The 18,002-nt window shown below is 40.4% G+C and overlaps 1 protein-coding gene across 3 annotated transcripts in view; it reads left to right on the forward strand.

Annotated features, from left to right (window-relative positions):
* ABCG2 (ATP binding cassette subfamily G member 2 (JR blood group)) overlaps positions 1-18,002 on the forward strand; it is a 127,588-nt gene that overhangs the window by 63,228 nt on the left and 46,358 nt on the right. The gene's annotated exons all lie outside the window — the stretch shown is intronic.

Raw genomic sequence — 18,002 nt, forward strand, 5'->3', positions numbered from 1 at the left:
GGTTGCTGATGGTCGGATACGACTGAGCGACTTCACTTTGACTTTTCATTTTCATGCATTGGAGAAGGAAATGGCAACCCACTCCAGTGTTCTTGCCTGGAGAATCCCAAGGACAGCGGAGCCTGGTGAGCTGCCGTCTATCGGGTGGCACAGAGTCGGGACACGACTGAAGCGACTTAGCAGCAGCAGCAGCAGTGTGTGTTAGTGAAGGCAATGGCAACCCACTCCAGTACTCTTGCCTGGAAAATCCCATGGATGGAGGAGCCTGGTAGGCTGCAGTTCATGGGGTCGCTACAAGTCAGACACGACTGAGCGACTTCACTTTCACTTTTCACTTTCATGCATTGGAGAGGGAAATGGCAACCCACTCCAGTGTTCTTGCCTGGAGAATCCCAGGGACAGGCGTGCCTGGTAGGCTGCCGTCTATGGGGTCGCACAGAGTCGGACACCACCGAAGCGACTTAGCAGCAGCAGCAGCAACAGTGTGTGTTAGCGGGTTGGTAAAACTCTTACCTTTCCCCAAATGTATGATATTGGATAGATAAAAAGTTATTGAGTATGGAGGTAGCAGAGAAACTTGTAAATATTGGTACCTTTAAAGGGATTAACCGATATGCTAAGTCGCTTCAGTCGTGTCTGACTCTGTGCGACCCCATAGACGGCAGCCCGCCAGGCTCCCCCATCCCTGGGATTCTCCAGGCAAGAACACTGGAGTGGGCTGCCATTTCCTTCTCCAGGGATTAACCACTATATTCTATGCCTATTTCTTCTCCCTAGGACATAAAGTTTGTCCACAACTTTGGTTGGTGTGCTAAAGCATTGTTGAGCTGCCTTTTGTAATTTTTCTGTGGATAGCTGACTTATTAAAAATTAACCAGCTTATTAAAAATACTGGTTAAAAATGCTACTAAAGTTAGAATACAGAAAAATATACAACCAAAAAAATTAGATTGTAAATCTAGCAAACAGTTAAAAAAAAATACCCATAATGTTGCTTCGTTTCATTTTTTCACTCAGTGGTAGAAATATAAAAGCTCATTCCACTTTCAGGAAAAAAAAAGATTTATAGCAACAAATGTTTATTGGTCATCTTTGTTCTGGACCCTGAACATTTAGCTAGAGCTCCCTTAGGTGCTGTTACATCAAAATGATATTAAAATACAGCCAAAATCAATTTCTACATTTATTTGTGTTAAGTGTTCATGAGCTTTTGAGGCAAGCCTAAGTATTACAAATGGAAAGAGAAATGCACCAAGAAAACAGTCACTGTGGGAGAGTACATTTCAATGCATGTGGACAGCAAATTAAAGTTATATCTTGGAAGCTAGAATAAAAACGGACCAATCAGTCACACAGTTCAATGAGGACAAAGGCAGGAAATATACATGAGCTCCTTAGAGAAGCTTTTCCTGGCATCTACTTCTGAGGGAAATGTCTGATATCACAGAAGGCTGCAGACTGAAGTATAGCGGCGGAAGAGTCTCCTGGGTGCCCCACCCATAGTACAGGCAGTCGTGCATTTTCTAGGACTGCTTGCTGTAGCTGTCATTCTGCTCACCATAAGTATTATGAGAAACTGGTAGGATGCTAAGCCTCTATGGTCCCACATGCTGTGGTGTGATAGTTTGGGAATAAATCTGGATTTTATAGAGGGGTAGGTTCATGTCTTCACATACTCTGTTTCTCTCAGGGATTTCTGACAGAAGTTTGGAATCGGTTGAAGGTTATATCAAGTGAGAAGTTTTATTCTATGTTGCTTACTGGGGTTAGAGGTTAAGGTTGAGGCTGTTTTAGTGAAACTTAAAGAACCTGAATGACCATCCTTGATACAGGGTATATAGGTCTGTGCTATGCTGTGCTTGGTCGCTCAGTCGTGTCTGACTCTGCGACCTCATGGACTATAGCCTGCCAGGCTCTTCTGTCCTTGGAGATTCTTCAGGCAGGAATACCTGAGTGGGTTTCCATGCCCTCCTCCAGGGGATCTTCCCAACCCAGGATCGAACCAATGTCTTCCTCCTTGCAGGTGGATTCTTTACTGTCTGAACCACCAGAGAAGCCCAAGAATACTCAAGTGGGTAACTATCCCTCTCTGGGAACCCTATTCCGACCCAGGAATCAACCAGGGTCTCCTGCATTGCAGGTGGATTCTTTACCAGCTGAGCTACAGGGAAGCCCATATAGGTCTACTGTAAGCTAAAGTTTATCCTTTTAAAAAATCAGTTCTGAGTTCAGAATGTGAACCAAAATGATGGAGTATCTAGATGAGTTTGGCTTCATAGTTTTGGTGTTTGTTTTTTTTTTCCCCCAACAGCAGTTTATGAGATCTAATTCACATATCATACAGTTCATATCTATTTAAAGTGTACAGTCTCTGCCATCTTCACATTTTCGTCATTCTCGCCCCTAAAAACCAGTTAACACTCACTCCTCCTTCTCACCATAATCCCCTTAACCCCTGTAGTTTTTTGGAAACCAGTGTTTCCAAACCTGCTTCACAAGACTATTAGAAAGTGGACATCTAATTTTTGAGCCACATACTCAGCTTGTTTATAGAAATAAGTAAAATATTCAGAGAATCTTAGCAGTGAAAGTTAGTGGTGTTCTGTTGTTTAAAATGAGGTGGGTAGATGTGGGTGAAGCAGAAGTGCTGCCCGCATCCCAATTCCAGTGAAGAAGTTTTGCTTTTGGCAAGAAGGGTGGAATAAAATCTTAAAACTCCATTGAAAATGCTGATTACTAGCTCAGTCCCTTTGCAACTGAAAAGACGTGTTACTCTTTAGAGCAATGGTTGGCTGGAAATTACTGCTTAGATTCAGGTAGCAGTAGGTAGTTCTCTGTCATTTAACAGGATTTAAGTTCTTATCTGGAAGCATAAAAACGAAAGTCTCTAGAAAGCAGCAAGCCCTGTTAGCTCCCTCTGAAAATACTTGAGCTGAGTGTCTTACAAGGAAAGAGGAAAGATTGCCTGAGGGGTACCCAAACTTCAGATGTTTTGCACAAGAGACCTGTCGCTTCTCTTCTTGTCCTGCTGCGTGGGCAGTTCTACGCTGACCACACCCTGACTTCACCCTAGAGGAGTGAAAAGAAAGGATGCAAAAGGTAGAGGGACCGCAGAATCTTTAGAAAGGGAGAATAAAGTATTTCGTTTTACAACTTTGCCTCCACCATCCCATGTTAGTTTGGAATGCCATATGAGAGTTGGGCCAGAAAGAAGGCTGAGCGCTGAAGAATTAATGCTTTCAAAATGTGGTGTGCTTTCAAAATGTGGTGTTGGAGAAGACTCTTGAGAGTTCCTTGGCCTGCAAGGAGATCAAACCAGTCAATCCTAAAGGAAATCAACCCTGCATATTCATTGGAAGGACTGAGGCCGGAGCTGAAGTTCCAATACTTTGGCCACCTGACGTGAAGAACCGACTCACTGGAAAAGACCCTGATGCTGGGAAAGATTGAAGGCAGCAGGAGAAGGGGATGACAGAGGATGAGATGGTTGGATGGCATTACCATCTCGATGGACATGAGTTTGAGCAAGCTCTAGGAGTTGGTGATGGACAAGGAAGCCTGGTGTGCTACAGTCCATTGGATCACAAAGAGTCAGACATGACTGAGCAACTGAACAGAATTGAAATTTAAAAAATTTTGAGAAGCTGAAGTAGTAGCTATATTTTCCATCCACGTTTTTCTCCAGTACTTTGGCCACCTGATGTGAAGAATGAACTCATTGGAAAAGACCCTGATGCTGGGAAAGATTGAGGGCAGGAGGGGAAGGGGGCGACAGATGAGATGGCTGGATGGCATTATCGATTCAATGAATGTGAGCTTGAGCAAATTCTGGGAGACAGTGAAGGACAGGGAAGCCTGGCGGGTTGCAGCCCATGAGGTCACAAAGACTTGGACATGACTGTGACTGAACAGCAACAACAAAAATAAGATGACCAGGTCTTCAGAATTAATAAATGGAAATGGCTGTTAACTGGTGAATGCTTGCTGTCTGCAGGTGGTTTTTATATTTATTCTCATTTTTTGGTCACACCATGCCTTTCAGGGAGGTATTGGAGTTTCATACTTGCAGAGGAGGAGGGAGAGAATTGACAGGGTTATTTATTGCTGGGACAAAGTACTTTATTAAAGATCACCAACCGTTTCTTTTTTTTTTTTTTAAACTTCGCCTGGTCATTTGTTTCACATTTTCTTTCCATGTTCACAGAGCAGCTCAGTTCATTGTAAAGGCATGCAGGGACAGTGAAAAGAACCTGTGAGAGCAGGGAGGCCCAGACCTACCTAACTTGGGTCTAGTCAGTGTGCCATGAAATCTCTTCATCTTTCTGGACCGGTTTCTTCGTGGGACTAAAGAATATAGGAATTTGAGCAAAAGAGGTCTGATTTTATTTAAGGAGTCCAGAAGTAGAATATGAGTTAGTAGAAACTGCCAGAATAGTACTGTTAGGTATGCTGAGAATTCTTAGTATTTTTATCTGATCCTACAATAAAGGATTCTGCAAACCATCTACTTTGATTTAGAATCTTTCTGATCCATTTCTCCTTTTCGTAACATAGGGAGACTGTTATATGTCTTTCTAGAATATCTCATATGATAGTAATAGTTACCCCAAGTAAACATATGTACTTCAGAAACCTAAAGTAGTAGGCTAACTGTAGTTAAAAACCTAATAGTATCATTTCAGTTATCTCTTCAATCTAATAGTACTGTTATTATCATGCCAGACCATTCATGCTTCCATCTGGAATCTAAGCTATGAGTATAATCCATTTGACATGTGCAATGTTGTTTTATACCCAGCTATTACTAGCAACCTAGGGCCAGGTGACTCATTACATTTGCTACAGTGTATGTGCTGTTTAGCTCTTTCCTGGAGCTATAAGCTATTCCTTGTGTTCTGATTTCATACTTAGATATATACCTTCCCTCTCCCCCAGTGAGATATGTTCTATCTAGCCTCCTAGAATGCCACCCTTATCCAGAAGTAAATTCAAGTGGTTTGAATTTTTCAACAAACATAAAATTGCTATTCTCTCCCTCTATAATATGAGAAACTAGAAAAAGAGATCTTTGGTGCATTAGTCTTTATAAAACAATGCTTTTCCAAATATATACAACTGTGGCTGGGTTGCATAGGTCTTGATAAGGAAGTTTTAAAGAACAAAGATGTCAGTTTAAGTCTAGTATTACACTAGCATTATAAACATTGAAAAATACAGTCACTGAGGCGGACACAACTGAGCGACTGGACTGAACTGAACTGAACTGATGAAATCCAAATAAGTTTATAGTTTAGTTTTAACAATGGTACTATAGTTATATAAGATGTTATAGGAACTCTCTGTACCATTTTCTCAGCTTTCCACTATCCTTTTTTCTGTTCAGGATCCAGCCTCAGAGCTCACATTGCATTTGATTGTTGTATATCCTTGAAAGTTAAGTCGCTCAGTCGTGTCCGACTCTTTGTGTCCCCATGAACTGTAGCCTACCACACTTCTCTGTCCGTGGGATTTTCCAGGCAAGAGTACTGGAGTGGGTTGCCATTTCCTTCCCCAGAGGATCTTCCCAACCCAGGGATCGAACCTGGGTCTCCCGCATTGTAAGCAGACGCTTTATCATCTGAGCCACCATGACAGCTCCTCAACCTTCTGTTGTTTTTCCTGACCTTGACACTTAAAATGAATACTGTTCAGTTATTTTGTAGAATGTCTTGCAATTAATACTGGATATTTTCTCATAATTAGATTGAAGTTATGCATTTTAGAAAGAAATTGGAGAAGAAAATGGCAGCCCACTCCAGTATTCTTGTCTGGAAAATCCCATGGATGGAGAAGCCTGGCAGGCTACCGTCCATGGGGTGGCAAAGAGTCGGACAGGACTGAGCAACTTCACTTTCACTAGAAGTAATCCCAGTGCATCATATCAGGGGTACATGATGTCTTATTACTGATGTAAACTGATTTAAACTTTGGTTAAGTGCTGTTTGTCAGGTCCCTGATGGTTATCATTTTTCCCTTTGTATTTAATATATATCATGGGAGAGAAACTTGGGCCTTGCAAATATCCAGTTTCTCCTTAAGTCTTTATTCACTAGTTTTAGTCCATTGGTGGAACTGGATGTACCTGGTACTGTGTTGTTCTAACAGTGATGTAAAGATTGCTTTCTCATTACTTCTCTTTATTAATGAGAATTTTGAGGAAGAGCTGTTCCTTCATTTATTTATTCAACTGTATAAATATAGACTCATAGATATTTATTTTATTGTATAGGTTATAATTCAATGCAGTCATTATTTAATTGCTGATCAAATGGTTCCACCATTCGCCACTGGGAGCTCTTCTTTCACGTTGGCCCCTGTGCCCTTTTGACGTACCACTTCCCCATCCTGCCTTTTAAAAAAGCATTTCCTTGCTTTCTGGTATCATGAAATGCTCCAGGCTGATTTTTCTATTTTCCGTGCCCTGACCCTTGCACCAGTCATTTTTCCAAGGCACTCTGGTTCCTTGTTTTGGAGGCTGTTATTACCAGAAACCAGGATCTGGGTCGTAGGTGTGTTACTGAAGTTGCTTTGAACTTTTAAAGTTTCATAGATTTGTGACTTAGCAAATGCATCTCTATAGGAGGAGTAATGCCTTAAATTTCAAAGACTCTAGAGACCATAGTTGCCAATTTGCATTCAGCCTCTTACGGGAAAGAAATAAAATTGGAAGGGCTAGAATTTTAAAAGTTCCCAGTTTTTCTCAAATGAAGACCTGTAAGTGTTTATAAAACAAATAGATTAAACATATTAATTTTTATTTACTCAGGCTCTGATAAGAAAGTAGCTTGTTATTTACTGAATGTTGTGAAGGGGAGATATGCATAGATCATATCTTTAAGAAATATAAAATGTCTTTAAATGAATTGTGAGATCCTGGCCTCCACTTCCCCACACGACAAAGACTTCGGGGTAAGTCTTTGAGCCTACTTTCTCATTCTGAAAAGAAAGGTTTTAGGCAAGATTTTCATTTCTCTCGTCTCTTAGTGGGCTCAGAGGACCCTGTAATATCCAGACATTTTGGACCCTTTCTCTATATTTTAGTTATAATTTAGTGTGTGTTTATTGGTTCACTGGTTAAAAAGATTCAGTTTAATTTCAGATCTGATTTATGTTAATCATGCCAGCTTACTTTTAATATTGAAATTTACTCAGTTAAACTTTATTTTAATCTAAGCCAGTCCGGACCATGTACAGAAGTCTTTTCTAAGAGTTCCGTTTCTACAAACCTTCTTTAACTTTCTTTTTACTGGTAGGTTTTGTCCTATGCTTTTCCTTTCTCTCTCTCTAGAATAAGATTACTTTCTTTTTCCTCAACAAATTGTATTTTCATTTCTTATACCTTTTTCCCTTTCATGCGAGATGTTTTCCTTACCAATTTTAGTTGTCTCAATTACATGCATTAACCAGAATTCTAACTTTTTAAAAACCTTAATTTCTAGTGAAAACTAAGAAGTATGCAATTATAAACTTTTTTGATTATTATTCTGTAGATTGGCAAAATCACAAATACTGTTTATGATTTCTAAAAAATGTGTTGTTTTTTAATGAAATTTTTTCAATGTGATATCTGTATTAGTAGACCTAAATATCTTCTCTGTAAAAAGGCAGGCTATGTTGAGGAATTAATGTTTCAGTATCTTATTTTATTTGGGTATAGTCTAGATATTTAAATGGAGAAGGACATGGCAACGCACTCCAGTATTCCTGCCTAGAGAATCCCACGGACAGAGGAGCCTGGTGGGCTGCTGTCTATGGGGTTGCACAGAGTCGGACCTGACTGAAGCGACTTAACAGCAGCAGCAGATATTTAATAATCTCCATCATTTCACTTAATTTAGCAAAACTATAAATATTAAGTCACCAAAAATCTGGAGAAACTGTTTTTAAGTAGACAAACCGTAAGACATAATTATTCTTAAAGAATTTACCTCAAAATTGTTACTCCATTTATATCTGTTGAATTATAGTTATGTTTAAATTACCCATGAAAACTAATGAGGCATTACACAAAATAAGCCATCATTTCAAGATATTTTTCTTGAGAATTTTATAACAGAGATAGTATGACCTATTTAACTTTTGGTAAACGTAGGTACAGTAAAAGAAAGAACGGTCTATATTCATTAAACCAATAAATTTAAACTTTAAAACTGATTATTAGTATAGTATTGACTATTTCCCAGATCACAGGAACTTGAAATTTATTTCGGTTGGCTTTCTTTTAAGTAACTTAATTTAAAAAACTTTTTTTTTTTCAAGATTTCTTATTTTTAATTTTTTGGCCAAGCCCTGCAGCATGTGGGATCTTATTTCGCTGACCAGGGATCATTCCTAGGCCCCTTGTCAGTGAGCACATAGTGTCTTAACCACTGGACTGCCAGGGAATTTGCAGGCTAGTTTTTTAATTATATTTAAAAAATATCAATTTGTAAGTGATTACTTTGTCAACAAAGGTCCGTCTAGTCAAGGCTATGGTTTTTCCAGTGGTCATGTATGGATGTGAGAGTTGGACTATAAAGAAAGATGATCACAGAGGAATTGATGCTTTTGAACTGTGGTGTTGGAGAAGACTCTTGAGAGTCCCTTGGACTGCAAAGAGATCCACCCAGTCCATCCTAAAGGAGATCAGTCCTGGGTGTTCATTGGAAGGACTGATGTGGAAGCTGAAACTCCAATACTTTGGCCACCCGATGCGAAGAGCTGACTCAATGGAAAAGATCCCCTGATGCTGGGAAAGATTGAAGGTGGGAGGAGAAGTGGACGACAGAGAATGAGATGGTTGGATGGCATCACAGACTCAATCGGACATGAGTTTGGCTAAACTCAGGAAGTTGGTGATGGACAGGGAGGCCTGGCATGCTGCGGTCCATGGGGTTGCAAAGAGTCAGACATGACTGAGCAAATGAACTGAACTTTTACATCAGTTAAATACAGCTTTTTTATATGTGTAATTTTGATAATATTATCTGGAGTTAGGAACATATCATATGTATAATGTACACATAGAAATATAAAAAGGCATAACTAGAGACCTCATAGCTTCTTTTGAAAACTTAGTCATGTATCAGTTATTGCATTATAAATTTACTAGTTTATAAATAACAATTTGAATAAGTTAAATATATATGCTCAGATGACTAAAGGTTTTCACTGTTTGTGGAGAATATTTTAAAGTTTGTATTTGTCCTTGATAAATCCTGAAGGAGGCTGTGAATTAGATTTGGTGAGGGATGCTTTCCAGCAGTTTGAGTTCAGCAAATCCTGTTTCTCTTTCTCGCTCTGTATTTTTTGGTGCAGGTTCTACTTGATTGAGCTAATTCAGCTCAGTCTCAGGTCCTTGTGGGATGTACTTATGTTTCTGATATGTAGAGATTTGTAAGACAGGACAGTTGCTTTTAATTCCTCAGAGAACTGGTCTGCCACCTATATGGTACTGAAAGATTGATTTGCACAGCTACATTTTCTTTATTTGCTTCTTTATATCAGTAAAAAGATTTCCAACTACAGTGAAAATCAAGAGTTATATGTTCCAGAACTTTAGGGTTCAGTTTATCCTGCTTTCCAAACTTTGCAGAAGCCATTCAATAAAGGCCCTCTTTTTTGAGTATACAAATTAAACCCAGAGCAGTTTACTCTAGGGGCTAAAAGCCTTCATTCTTTTTATTAACTCCTGAATATTAGCCCCCAGTTTTATTTCATATTGTGTGGGCTCAGGTAACCCTATTGATTTTCCTTAGTGTGTTTAACCAATGTTGCCTGAGGGGCAGATGTATAAGCCCACCAGGCAAGGGAGACCTAAGTTTATCCCATAATATAATTGGCAGAAGAGATTTAACCATCTTATATAAAGCCCATTTAAACATACCAACTTTTATAAACATTCATCTCAATTCTCTCAGGTCTTATATCTGTAATTTTAACCTCCATTAAATCCCCATCAACCTGTCTTGGTCTTACACAGTGTCCCAGAAACGTTTCTTTTTATCTCCCTGACCACGTTATCTATTTTTATATAAAAGGCTTTGGATTTCCCAAGCTGAGGGGTTGAGCCAAGGGATTCAGGACCTTTCGTTGATATTTTAACTTGATTAATTGGCCTAACTGTTCCCCCAAGCAACTGAATTTTCTAGCAGCCTTTTAAATATGTATATGTTTTGCTGTGCTTAATTGCTCAGTGTGTCTGACTCTTTGCAACCCCATGGAATGTAGCCCACCAGGCTCCTCTGGCTGTGGGGGATTCTCCAGGCCAGAATACTGGAGTGGGTTGTCAGGCCCTCCTCCAGGGGATCTTCCTAACCCAGGGCTAGAACCGAGGTCTTCTGCCTTATAGGCAGATTCTTTACTGTCTGAGCCACCAGGGAAACCCAAACTGGGGTAAATAGAGTGGACTTGTTTGGGGTTCTTTAATGATGGGGACCAATAGAGAGCCCCTTTGGCCATCCAACCTTAGCATTGTATCAAAATGTTTGTTTTGATACATGTATTTATTGGTTTATTTATCCCATTTCTTAACCATCTAAAGATTTTTATTGTTTTGGAACAAGTCCCTTTAAAATTTCTACCTTGTTGAGATGTCTCTAGACTTTCTCTGCTGTTTTTTCTTATTCCTGTTAATCAACCTAACTAACAATCTAATGCTTTTATTAGCATCTGTAAGACCCATTGAGGGGAAATTGACCATAGATTTAGCTTCCCAAACTTTCTTTGTTGTTGCTCTTTGTTCGATTAAACTAAGGGAATTACTAAGGTTAGCCATTATATTTTTTTGTATCCACTTTCTACTTGGGTCTTTTCATAGGTGCCAGTAATGCAGCTGTTAATAATGAGAGTTCTCTAAAAATTTACCAGTTTAGAAGTTTCTTCAATTTTAATCTCCATTGTCTGGCCATTGTCAGAGCTCTCATAACACAGGGAGGAAAAAAAAGTCTTAAGAAGATCAGGTAAAACATTTATATCTCAAAGACACAGTGGGAGAAATGCTAGTTCTTCCTTTGAAAAGTTTTTTGTTCCTTTAAGGTCAGAATTCCGAGAAGATGTTTTATCAAGCTGGCTTTTTCTAGCTGCACACACACACACACACAAATTAACTTTGAAGTGTTAAAAGAACCCACATTTGGTCCTTTTTAAGGTGAGATTCTTGAGAGTCCCTTGGACTGCAAGGTGATCCAACCAGTCCATTCTAAAGGAGATCAGCCCTGGGTTCTTTGGAAGTTCTTTGGAAGGAATGATGCTAAAGCTGAAACTCCAGTACTTTGGCCTCCTCATGCGAAGAGCTGACTCATTGGAAAAGACTCTGATGCTGGGAGGGATTGGGGGCAGGAGAAAAAGGGGACGACAGAGGATGAGATAGCTGGATGACATCACCAACTTGATGGACGTGAGTTTGAGTGAACTCCGGGAGTTGGAGATGGACAGGGAGGCCTGGCATGCTGCGATTCATGGGGTCACAAAGAGTCGGACACGACTGAGCGACTGAACTGACTGACTGACTAACTGAAGGTGAGATTTCCTTTAATTCCCAACAAAGCAGGTACTTGTAGGAATAAATTCTGTACATAGATAATAAAGTCTTCCCAGCATCTCTTAACTGTGGTAATCCAGTTTTCAACTGAGCATAATCTTTCCATTGTCAGTTCATCTGGGATAACCCAGGTACCTCTTCTTGAAATTAAGTTCAGGGAAAATCTCCTCCAGCAAGAATTTTATTCACCACCAAATAAAACTAAGGATAATCAGCCAATAGTAGAGATCCAGGACCCAGAAGAGACTTACCTAAATTCATCTGGACTCTGAGGAGGTGCCTAGGCAGAAGAGGTCTTTGCTGGTACCAAGGCTCCAGATTCTTGTAGAGTTCGGGTGAGGGAGAGAAGTCTGCTCTGGGTCTCTGTCGCTAACTAAAGTGGTCAACTGAAGAAAAAAGCACAACCTGAAAGTTGCAAGTTAAGTTTTATCTGAGGATCTTACTGAGGACTGTGGTTCAGGAGACAGCCTCTCAGATCGCTCTGAGGAACTGCTCCAAAGACAAGAGAATAAGGGAGTAGCCGGGATATTTAGGAGATTTTGCTGAAATGAGAAACAACAACAGGAAAAACCAAACCATATAGTCAAACATCAAAGATAACTGATAGTCACAAAAAATAGACATTACTAGTTAATGATTTTAGTACTTTTCTGTATGAGAAGATACGAGACTCTGGGCTCATTGTAATTATTCCTTAGATATGCATCTTAACTATCCAGGGCCAGTGCCCAGAACACATAATGCTTCCTCTTTTCCCTATCCTAATTTCTCCTCAGCTGTACCAGGGGGGTTTGGGGAATGTGGCTGCAGTGGCTAATGGCTTGATCCTCGTTTATTGGAATAAGAGGCAACATTCTTTGTTTACTAGAATGGCAGGCAACATTCCTTGACCATGTCTGTCAGTTTCCTCTTAAATGTAAATGAGTGTGAATGTAAATGTAAAATGAATATAAAATGTAAAATGAATATAAAATGTAAATGAGCTTCCGTGGACCTGAAGCTGGACCATTATCATACTTGCCCTTGTTTTCCCTTAATTGGGCAGATCTGGGGGAGGTAGAGAGTGGGGTTGCTTTGGAATGGGGCAAACAGTAGAGAGTCATTATAAAACTTCCATTGGCTGTGACCATGCTGTGGGAATAGGTGCCTTTTGCTTGTTGGAATGCTGAATCTTCCTTGCTCTACCAGCCCCCCTCTCCTGTGGATAAAGGCTGCACACCAAGGGTAACTGGCATCCTAAGATACATATGTGAATACAGTCTTAGAAACCAGATAATGTTTTTACATACAGTTTCAGAGTGCTTGTTTTGTGTCTGGTGTTGTATTTAAGAGGCTTCCCTGGTGGCTCAGATAGTAAAGAGTATGCCTGCAGGGCAGCACCTAGCTGTCACAGGCAGGACAGTGTCCGCATCTTGGCTCTTGAATGGCTACAGTAGCCTCTATGTGGCCTCCCTGCTCTGCTCCTCTCTCCAGCTCCCCCACCCCCACCCCAAGTCAGAGTGATCTCTTAAAACATAATTAGATTATGTTATTCCTCCACCCAGAAGCCAAAGCAAAGTTCTTACAGTGGCCTGAGGTATGGACACTGCCAGAGTTGACCTGAACCTCTGACTTCATATCCTATACTCTCCCTCCCTCTGCTTCAGCCCCACTGGCCGTGCTGTTCCTTAGCCTAGCACTTGATCTTGGCAGCCCACGTTTGCAATAAAGTCCAAAGGAGATAACTTTAAACTATCATTATTTTACTTATAATTTGGGAGATGGCTGAAGGCCAAAAGGGCATGAAAAGAATGTTCCTGCACTGTGAGCTTGGGCTAGAAAAAACATTTTAATGCTAATTTGCTTGATGAGCTGTGATCCAAATACTGGTCATACATTGTTAGAGAAAGCTTTGTGACTGTTATTGGGAAGCTTTGGAGGTGGCTGGAAGGTTTATAGTTTATTTAAATTAATTATTTTTCTTTCATCAGCCCACCTTCAGTATTTGAAATTTGAAATAGAGTAGTCTGAAATTTACCATGAAAATGGTATGAAATTTATGTTATTGTTGGGGAGCCATTAACTGCCTACTTTGGCCGGGCATGATGATAATTGCTTGCCTGAGTTGTCTCACAATAGGAGGTCCTAGTAAAGAAGGAGGTGCTACCTCCAGAAAGTAACAAGAAAGAGTTCAGGAGGCGCCAAAAAGAGAAGGGAAGAGTCAATATGCCCTACCAACCTCCCAGAATCCTTCTGGCTGAAATCGATCTTGGCTGAGAGATGTATGCACCACCAGGGAGGACCCTGAGTCAGAATGTTTGGCCAGAGACAACCTGGAAACCAACCGCATTACCATAAACGCTGAGACTGTGAGCCACGTGGTGGAGCAGTTCTCCTGGGTTCCCTTTCCCTGCTGCTCTCCACCGAGGCACCCCTCTCTAAGAAAGTCTTTTGCTTTGTCAGTTTGTGTATCTCCTTGGACCATTCATTCCTGAGTGTTAGACAAGAGCTCACTCTTGGGCCCTGTAAGGGGGTCCCCTTCATGCACTCAGTAGTCAAAAATGTTTTGGTAAAATGTGAATTCTGTTTGGGGATCAGATTTAATGCTTCACGGATTCATCTCGTTTGTTTTATTTGAGGAAAGTGATTTAATTCAATTTAGCTATTGTTCAAAAGACAGTTCTAAAATAATGGAAGCATTGCCTTTTTTCAGCCATTGTATATATGATCATTTTATAGATTTGTTATTCTGAACCTGAAATATATAGCACTGTCCTATTTTTGAAATAAATGTAATATCTCTTTCTCTGTCTTTGGTAGCTAAGTCATGTCCAACTCTTGCGACCCCATGGACTGCAGCCTGCCAGGCTCCTCTGTCCATGGGATTCTCCTGGCAATAACACTGGAGTGGGTTGCCATTTCCTTCTCTAGGGGATCTTCCCGACCCAGGAATCGAATCTGGGTCTCCTGCATTGCAGGCAGATTCTTTACTGACTGAGCTATAAATATAGTATAGTTTTAAGATATTTTGAAATCTGAGGATGAATTTGATAATAGCATATAGCAAGTATTTTTTTTTTTTTTTGATGCAGGATGAATATGGGAGTGCTTGGAGTGGCCTCATAGTGTTCAAGTATATGTGTCTTTTATGGGGTTATAAAATTGATTGTTTATAAAGTAACCCAAGAATGAGAAAATACATTTTTAAAAAGTAAGCACTTTAAACCTGTGTTGTCCTATATGGCAACTATTAGCCATGTGTGGCTATTTAAGTATAAGTGAGTAAGTTAAATAACGTAAAACATTCACCAGCTATATTTCAAGTGCTGAGTAGCAGCCATATGTGTCTGATGGACAGCACTATTTTATTATCCCTATGCGTATTAATAAAAAACATGGAAAGAAGCATAGGCACTTTTTCATCTGACCTCCGATTATCTTGAACTCAAGAGAATCACTTCTTGGGCCTTATTTATAGCCTTTTTACACATAAGAAACCAGATTACCATCTATAAGATCAGTGGTTGTGTAATTTGTGAGAATGAAGCGAATTGGTAATTTTTTTTTTTTTTTTTTTGGTGTGGGGGTGTGCTGCTATGCATGTGGGATCTTAATTCCCTAACCAGGGATTGAATCCATGCCTCCTGCAGTGGAAGCACAAAGTCCTAACCACTGTACCATCAGGGAATTCCAGGGAGTTGGTAATTTTTATCTTGTCAAGTTATATATCTCTTAGCTGGTGCTTCCTAATCTCCACTATTTTAAACATAACCTCAGCACTCAGTCCTTGATAAATCCTTCTATTAGATACAGAGAAGGAGAGGAAAAAGTTTTCATTACCAGGCCCATTCCTTTGTCCTAGCGTGTCTCACTGGTTTTCTGCAGTAGCCTCCTGACTGGCCTTTGCTTCCACACTTGTCTCACAGCAGCAGCTAGAGTGATTTTTAAAAAACACAGTTAAGATCATGAGCCTTTCCTGGTTGAAAGGCCTCAGTGGCTTCTCTTGGACTATACAGACCTTCCGCAATGGTATTTCTTCCTGTCTGTCTGTCTGACCTCATTCTTTGTGCCGCCCTCCCCAGATCACTCTGCTGCAGTGCTGTGGGGGCCTTGAGTGCCAGATAGTTCCTGGAGTGCCAGACAGTTCCTTGACCTGAAGACATCAGCCCTCTGACTCCAACGCTACAGTGCTGGTTTCAACACTGGATGTTTGCTTCAGGGTGGAACTGTCAGATCAGAGATGATGTGAAAACCCATTGATGGATAGAGGACTCTTTAAACTTCAGGGATTTATTATGGAAGTTACAATTCAGATTTTGAGTTCCTTTTCTAACAATGTTGAAAACTATCCTGCTTCTATTTCTGTTTGTTCATAAGTTTTGTAGCAGTCACCTGACAGTGACCCAGGAAGCCTAATTCCTTGTCAGGGCAGCGAGGTCTTGGCATCACAGAAAATAGCTGAAGAAGGTGTGCTCACCCAGCATGTCCTCTTGGCTATGAGGCAGAGCGTCACTTTTGCTATTATTATCCCTAGTGGGAAAAAAAAGTAAGAAGAAGGCCTGAACTCTTGACCTGAGGCTGCTCTGCTGCTCTGGCTCTACCAGCAGATGCAATATTTACAGCTGTGGACAGGTATCTGGCTGAGGACTTTAGAACTGAACTCTACTTTTATTACCTGTGTGCAGTGTCTATTGACTTATGCACTCTGTTTATAGTAGACTGTCTGATTAGGAGTATGGTAAAGAGTAAGAGAGAGAAAAGTGGCATTTTTTTTTTTTGAAAAGCGAGTCATACATTATTGAATTCTGCAATAGGGAGCAGAATTATATATGGTTGAGTGTGTGGGCTTCAGAGGCAGCAGGCCTATTTTGGCTTTTTTTTTGGTCAATTAACTAATTTATTTTAATTGGAGGATAATTACTTTATAGTATTATGATGGCTTTTTTCATATATCAGCATGAATCGGCTACAGGTATATGTGTCTCCCCCATCCTGATCCCTCCTCCCACCTCCCTCCCCACCCTATCCCTCTGGGTTGTCCCCCCCCAGCACTGGCTTTGAGTGCCTTGCTTCATGCGTTGACCTTGCCCTGGTCATCTGCTTTACATATGGTAATGTACTCGCTTCACTGCTGTTCTCTCAAATCATCTCACTCTTGTCTTCTCCTGCTGAGTCCAAAAGTCCATTCAAAAGTGGTATTTTTAATGCAAGCTATCATTCTTATAATAGATATACCAGTGTCTATGGAAGAAGACTTTCCAAAAAAGTAAAAATGTACCAGGCCCATTCCTTTGTACCTCATTTTGTACATTTGTACAAAAATGTACCTCATTTTTACTTTTTTGGAAAGTCTTCTTCCATAGACACTGGTATATCTATTATAAGAATGACAGCTTGCATTAAAAATACCAATGTACCTCATTCGGAGAAGGCAACGGCAACCCACTCCAGTACTCTTGCCTGGAAAATCCCATGGTCGGAGGAGCCTGGTAGGCTGCATTCCATAGGGTCGCTAAGAGTCGGGCACAGCTGAGCGACTTCACTTTCAGTTTTCGCTTTCATGCATTGGAGAAGGAAATGGCAACCCACTCCAGTGTTCTTGCCTGAAGAATCCCAGGGACGGCGGAGCCTGGTGGGCTGCCGTCTATGGGGTCGCACAGAGTCAGACACGACTGAAGCAACTTAGCAGCAGCAGCAGTAGCAGCAGCAGTACCTCATTAGTTAGAAAACAACAAGAACAAAGGAAAAGTGACAAAGGTAGGCACAGGTAGAAAAGATATAGCTGGAAAGGGGAAAAGAATCTCATTATTCAAAGCTGCTCAGTCATGTATAGAAGACTGTTCCGGCTGGTGAAAAGATAATCAGGCCAGTTAACAGAGCAGGCCGGTTCAGGCGAGTTGTATGAAGCCATTTGGATGCTTCTTTTATTTTTGAAGTCTTTGAAGTGGGTCTCAGATTCAGAAAATGATTTAGCACATGCTCTGGAAGCAAGAAAGCAGCAACAAGGTGGGAGTTGATTTTTGTCATAGGGAAATCTAGATGTGGTATATATATATATATCTGTAGAGAAAGATTAATGTTTACTGAGAGACAGTTACTTTCAGTGATTCCTCTAAAAACCCAAGATACTGGGATAAACCCAGTATCTGGATAAAACTGATATACTGTATATAGTATACCCAGGATACTGTATAAACTGGAGACTTGAGTACTTTGAGGTTAATATGGTGCTGAGATGTGTGTTTTTAAAATTTTGTAATCATTCCTGTAAGTTTTTTGTTTCATCTTAGAGTAATATATTGTTTCATATTGGTGTTAGAAATAAATATGGTTTTTGGTATAATGTGCTTCAGCTGGATGGTGTACCTCAGTTAGGCCTGCTGCTGCTGCTGCTATTGCTAAGTCTTGATTTGTGACACATGAATTACTAAGACCCTGTACTAAGCACCTCCTATTCCTAAGC

The sequence above is a fragment of the Capricornis sumatraensis genome, chromosome 7, assembly GCF_032405125.1.
Source record: "Capricornis sumatraensis isolate serow.1 chromosome 7, serow.2, whole genome shotgun sequence".
Taxonomy (NCBI): domain Eukaryota; kingdom Metazoa; phylum Chordata; class Mammalia; order Artiodactyla; family Bovidae; genus Capricornis; species Capricornis sumatraensis.